The sequence below is a fragment of the Felis catus genome, chromosome B1 (genome assembly GCF_018350175.1).
Source record: "Felis catus isolate Fca126 chromosome B1, F.catus_Fca126_mat1.0, whole genome shotgun sequence".
Classification (NCBI taxonomy): Eukaryota; Metazoa; Chordata; class Mammalia; order Carnivora; family Felidae; genus Felis; species Felis catus.
The window spans coordinates 203,672,166-203,678,432 of record NC_058371.1 but is presented as its reverse complement, the minus strand read 5'-3'; the positions used below and the strand labels follow the sequence as shown (position 1 = coordinate 203,678,432).

General features: G+C 55.9%; 1 protein-coding gene across 3 annotated transcripts in view; it reads left to right on the top strand.

Moving 5' to 3' along the window:
• Positions 1–650: 650 nt before the first annotated feature.
• The window catches only part of FAM193A (family with sequence similarity 193 member A), a 169,973-nt gene continuing 164,356 nt past the window's right edge, over positions 651–6,267 (top strand). For 2 of the 3 annotated variants that reach the window (XM_023253476.2, XM_023253470.2), the window contains exon 1: positions 2,114–2,201. The gene's annotated coding sequence lies outside the window, so the exon portion shown is untranslated. Of the gene's footprint in view, positions 674–2,113; positions 2,202–6,267 lie in introns of those variants that run through there. The other variant, XM_023253472.2, reaches the window with a different exon arrangement.

Below are 6,267 nucleotides of genomic sequence, written 5' to 3'. Positions count from 1 at the left end.
ACCAAAAATCTCAATCTAGTGTCTATGTGCTATGATAAAGGAAAGCAAAGGGGCTGTGGGAGAAGGGAGTGTCTGACCCAGCCCCCGTGGGGTGGGGAGCAGCCCAAGACTTTGTTTACCGGGAGGAGTGTCAAAGGAGGTTGAGCAGGCGTCCCCCACCCACTCTCTCAAACACCACCATCAGGGCGGGGGCATCCAAAACCCTCCGGGAGGGGGGAGGGGCCTTTATTTTGCTGACAAGTAGAGTCCCCAAAGGGCTTTAAGCAGAGGGTTGATTTAGCTCATTCTGGTTGTGTCATGAAGAATGGGTCAGAGGATTTGAAGACGGTGACTGCAGCTGGGGCAAGGGTGAGGTTAGGCAAAGAGATGTGGGCAGGCCCAGAGCTAACGGTATCTCGGCCCTGTAACCACCCACAGAACCCGAGGGGGAAGGGATGTTTTTGGTGTCTCGGTGACTGTGATAAGTGGGGCGCTCAGGAATGCAGGGCCTAGGCAAAGGACCGCTCCTGTCCTACGGGTAGAACTGTACCTGGGGCTTGCTGATGATGGGCAAGCGGCCCGGGGAGGAAGAGGGTCCAGGCGGAGAGCTTATATTTCTGACCTGGGAGTCTGAGGCCCCGCGGGGGCAGAGAGCACTGCAAGGCCTGGGACGGTCGGAGGCACGCCCTGCGAGGTGGGTGAACGCGAGGTCGCGAGAAACGTCGGGACCATCCGGGACCTTGCCCGGTCACTAGGCACCAGAGCCCCGGACGCGGGAGCAGGGAGAGGGCGAGCTCGGAAGGGCGTCTGCAGGCCCTGGGGTGCTACGCTAACCGACAGGTGTGCCGGGCCGAGCCCTGGTACAGCCACGGCTGCTCTATCTCCCAGGGCGGACCCCGACCCGAGGCGCCCGGGCTCTCGGGGCAGCAGCTCCGCGCACCGCTGGGCCAGGCGCCCTCCGGAACCCCACCCAAGCCCACGAGGCAGGTCGTTCTCATCCCCAGCGAGTCACCTGGGTTCTGGCTAGGGGACCGGCCCAAGGTCACAGAGCCAGAAAGTGGGGGAGGCGGACTCGCACCCAGAGCCGGACCAAGGTCACCGGGCCCCCCCGCCCCCCGCCGGCGGGCCAGAGCCCGGCTCCCGGCCTGGCGCACCCCGGGGGCCGGGCCGGCCTGCGGCACCCGGGGGGCGGGGCGCAGGACGCCGGGGCGTATGCGTGCCTGTCAAAGAGGCGGAACTCCTCGTCTCCAACCCTGTAGTTCGTCCACCGCGGGCGACGGTGCCTCGCGCCGGCACGGCCCTTCCGCCCAACTACAACTCCCAGAAGGCCAAGCGCCGCGGGCGTGACTGGGCTGTGCGTACAGCGACGGTGACGTCACCGGCGCAGGCGACTCCCCCCAACCCCCGGCTCAGCCCCGCTCGGCGTCCGGGCGCTCGGCCGCGCGAGGCTTGACGGGAACCGTGGTCATCCCACCGTGTGTCCCCGGCGGCGACGCGGGCGCGCGAACTCCCACTCCCGGCGTGCCCTGCGCGCCGGCGCTCGTTAACGGCGGGAGGGGGCGGGCGAGGCAGAGGGGGAGCGGCGCTCGGGAGGGCGGAGTAAGGCGTGGGGGGGGGGAGGGCGCCCACACCCCTCCCCCTCCCCGCCGCTCCTTCCCCCTCCCCCGACGTAAACTGGGATCCCTTTCCCCTTGTGTCCGCCATATTGGACTCTAACTCTGGTCAGCGGCGGCGCCGGGCCCGGTGGACTCGCCGTTCCTCCCGCCCAGCGGCCTCCCCGCAGCTCCCGCCCGCCCGGCCCTCCCCGCCCGGAGGCGACCCCGCGTAGCGCCCCCCCCCGCCCTCGGCCGGCCGGAGCGCCCCGCCGCCGCCTCAGCCTCCCCGCCTTCCCCGCCCTCCGCCGCCGCCGCCCGCGGCCCCGCGCCCGCTCCGCGCCCTCTCCCCGCCCGCCCGCCCGCCCGCCCGCCATGAGCCCGGCCGACGCCAAGCGCGGGGCCAAGCGCCGGAAGAACAAGCGGGGCGGCGGCGGCGGCGGCGGCGGCGGCTCGGGCGGGGGCAACGGCGGTGCGGGCGGCGGCAAGGCCGGCCCGGCGGCGGCGGCGCTGCGCGGCTCCCAGGCCGCGGGCCTGGCGGCTCCGGGCGGCGCGGCGGCGGCCAACGGGCCCCTCGGCGCGGGCGCGGGCGCGGGCGCGGGCGGCGCCGCCCCCGGAGGCTACTTCGAGGTAAGCGGCGGCGGCGGCGGGGCGGGGGCGGGGTGGGCGGGCGGACGCGGGCGGCCCTCCCGCCGGGGGCCGGACTCCGCGCGCGGGCTAACGGGCCGGGGCCGGGGCCGCCGGCGGCTAGCGCGGTGACAGCCTTCCCGCGGGCTGCCCGCGCCAGGTGCCGGCATCTCCTGGGCGCGGCGCGCGGCGCTGCCGGTGCCTCTGCCCACCTGCGCGCCGCTGTCACGGGCCCGGGGGTGGTGCCGTCTCGCCCCGCGCGGAGCTCGTCCTTGAAATTGCTGGTGTGCGATTCCAGGAGAACTAGGAGTCAGGTGACAAGCGGGGCTTCCCTCCGTAGTTGAGAGTGCCCTCCGATGTGGCTTCACGGCGGCTGCCTTCTCCCTCCCTTGCGAGTGAGGACTGAGTAGTGCCCGCCTCGAAGTTTTCTTTTTCGGCTCCGATACGGTCGTTTGAGAGCCACCTGACCGTCTTCCGGAGCCCTGGCTCTCCGTTTCCAGCTTTTTTAAAAAAAGTTTTAGGGGTAATTGGTGGTCTGGTTACTCAGACATTTGTTTAGTAGCGTCTGAACTTAAGGCATTTGAAAAATGATGTTTTTCTCCTGTGTTGTTGATGAAAGCAGCAGGCCCACAGTGCATCCGCCCGTTGGGGATCGCTGCACCTTTGTTCCTTGGACATCGGTCACAACACTTCAGAAGACACGATGGCAGTAGGAGGGTGTGCACCTGACACGGTCATTTCCAGTCGTTCACTTGGCTACTGAAAGATAATGGACTTTGCGAAAGTCGCGTTTTTCGAACTGTTGCATTCAGTTCTTTTAAGGACATTTGCAATTAAAAAAAAAAGCCTCATCAGGAGTATTTGTGTGCGAAATTATGAGGCGAACTGTTTTGTGCAAGATTCTAAATATTGTGTAGGAATGGTCTGAAGTGAGAGCAGATAAATGCTTGCATGTGGTGTGGCTTTCTGATGCTTCTGCTGCTAAGCGAACTTACAGTAACGCATGTGTGCTTTCGTTTCAGTTTAAAGTATTTTCAGTGTTCTCCGTAGTGCAAACAGTGCAGTTGTTGGAGCTTTCTTTAGACGATGTTGTCACGTTCGTTTGGGATCCTGGGTCGTAGGCCTGGACTTCATTCTACAGAGGTTACCCTTTTCGAATACCCTGGAGAGCAACACAGGTGTAGTTGTTGGGGTCAAGGATGAAGTTTGGGCACTTGGATCTTTGAGCTGTAAATTAAGGGTAGTGTTTGCTGCTGCTGGGGAGGTAAGAGTAGGCCGTCTGCCTATGCAAATCCTTTACAGAAATGTTGATGATATTTGCTACAGTTTGGTGTAAAATATGCCACTTCTGCCCAATCAGTAAAAACAAGTTGGTGATACTCTTGTTTCAGGTTTTAATAAATCCCATTTATTTTGCAATATTTAGCTAAAACAGTCTTCTTTTAGTTTATTATTCCAATCACATTACTCAAACTCATATGTAACCATCTATCTAGTATGATTTTTGACAAGACTGCCTTACTGTTAAACTTACGAGTCAAGGTTTTTGACCACGATCCCCTGTGAGAAATAAGATATATTAAGACCTGTAGTGCCTGCTTCCTCTTACACAAGTTTTACAAAGTGGTGTGTATATATATATTTAATGTTTTTATTTTTGAGAGAGAGAGAGACAGAGACAGAGCATGGGCATGAGCAGGGGAGGGGCAGAGACAGAGGGAGACACAGAATCCCAACCAGGCTCCAGGCTGTGAGCTGTCAGCACAGAGCCTGATGTGGGGCTCGAATTCACAGACCGTGAGATCGTGACCTGAGCCAGGTCAGGTGCTCAACCGACTGAGCCACCCAGACGCCCCTACAAAATGATATTCTGATATTTTTTTGTCTTTTCTATTTCATTCCATTTCAATAGTAAAACGGTTGTAGTACACAGAATTTCTTTACTGTGTTCTATTGATTTGTGACTTGCGCTCTGAGAAACATTCTCTGTAAAGTTGTATCAAGTTTTTTCACTCATATGTGGAATTTGAGAAACTTAGCATGAGACCATAGGGAAAGGGAAGGAAAAATAAGTTACAAACAGAGAGGGAGGCAAACATAAGAGACTCTTAAATACAGAGAACAAACTGAGGGTGGATGGGGGGGGCAGGAGGGGAAGATGGGTGATGGGCACTGAGGGTGGATGGGGAAGGTGGGGGAGAGGGGAAAATGGGAGATGGGCACTGAGGAGGGCACTTGTTGGTACGAGCACTGGGTGTTGTATGTAAGCCATGAATCATGGGACTCTACTCCCAAAGCCAAGACTACAGTGTATACACTATATGTTAGCTAACTTGACAATGTTATTAAATAAAGTATCTTAAGTTTTAAAATTTCTTCACAAGTATTTTTGATAAAAGTGCATGAAAGATACCCATGGCGGCAAAGCTGAAAGTGTTCTTGATAACTGATCACAAAAATTTTTACTGTAATTCTGAAGCCTCTGGATTGTTTCCCCATAGATGGTGAACTCTTTGGGGGAACCTTGTCTGGTGCAGAAGAGGCATTCAAAGAAGTGTTTGTCAACAAACAACAGAGAGTGGGTACTGCCCTTGCATTTCCAGAAGAAGCTTCTGATTGATTCCGGGGTTGCATCCTTCCATTCTATGTAGGGTCACCAGGGCAGAAGGTATCTGAGAGAGGAGTAAGAGTGGAAGGACGGTCTGGATTCCCAGGAGGCGTCCTGTGTTCTGGGCACAGCACTGAGTGTTAGCGGAGGACCACCTTCATCAGGGTAGCTGCTCAGGCACAGAGGGCCTTTGTGCATGTGGGTGGCTTCTACACAGAAGTAAGGGCTGAGGGGTAAGTAGGAAGATACAGTGTAGCTTATAGAGTCTTTGGCTGCAAAACTTGAGTATACAAACTTGATAGGCTCTGTGCCCTCAAGCAAGCTGTCAAACCTCGGGCTGCTTCAGTGTTCTAAGTGATCTGGCACCTAGCTTCTAGGGTTATTGTACGAATTAAATAAATAAACAGTGCCTGGTGGCACGCACTGTTACGTATGTACACAGTCATTATTTTCCAGGAGGCTGGGCTGGACTTTATTAAGGACTTTGCCACAGGATGCTATCGATCAAGCTTTTTCCGCTTGTGGAATGGGAACACAGTATGCGGTCAAGAACAGTGGGCATGGCTGGGTCTTGGATAAGCCCCGTTCCAATAGCCTCATTTGGTGGTCTGCTCTGATGCAACAATAAAGGGTTGGCCCTGAAATGAAAAGTTGGTGGTGAAGGGTATCATGAATATATCTTATTGTTTTGCATTTCTATTTTAAAATATAATTTTCATAATGTTCATGGTGTATTGAGTGAATAAGGAAGCTTATAAAACAGAAAACGTTTGTAGCTCATTAACAATTTAAAAACATATTTATTTACTTTTGAGAGAGAGAGAGAGAGAGAGAGAGTATGTGAGCAGGGGAGGGGCAGAGAGAGAGAGAGAGAGAGAGAGAGAGAGAGAGAGAGAGAGAGGGAGAGAGAGAGAGACAGAATCCGAAGCAGGCTCCAGGCTCTGAGCTGTCAGCACAGAGCCCAACAAGGGGCTCAAACTCACAGACCGTGATATTGATCATGACCTGAGCTGAAGTCAGAGGCTTAACCGACTGAGCCTCCCAGGTGCCCCTCATCAGTCATTTTTAAAGACTCTAATTTTCTTGAATGTTTGTTTATTTTTGAGAGAGAGAGAGCTCAAGTGGGGCAGGGGCAGAGAGAAGAGGGCAGAAGATCCAAAGTGGGCTCTATGCTGACAGCAGCTCGATGCTGGGCTCCAACTAATGAACTGCGAGATCATGACTTGAGCCACCCAGGTATGCCAGAGATTCCATTTTTAAGTAATCTCTACACACAGTGTGGGGCTTGAACTCAAAACCCCCCGATCAAGAGTCTCATGCTCTACCAACTGAGCCAGCCAGGCTCCCCACAATAGAAAACATTTGTAGCATGAACCCATGTTTGTAAAATATCTGTGTGTATATATTTGCATAGGAGAGTCTGATACGATATGCGTCAAAATATTTTGTGGTTGGGGCGCC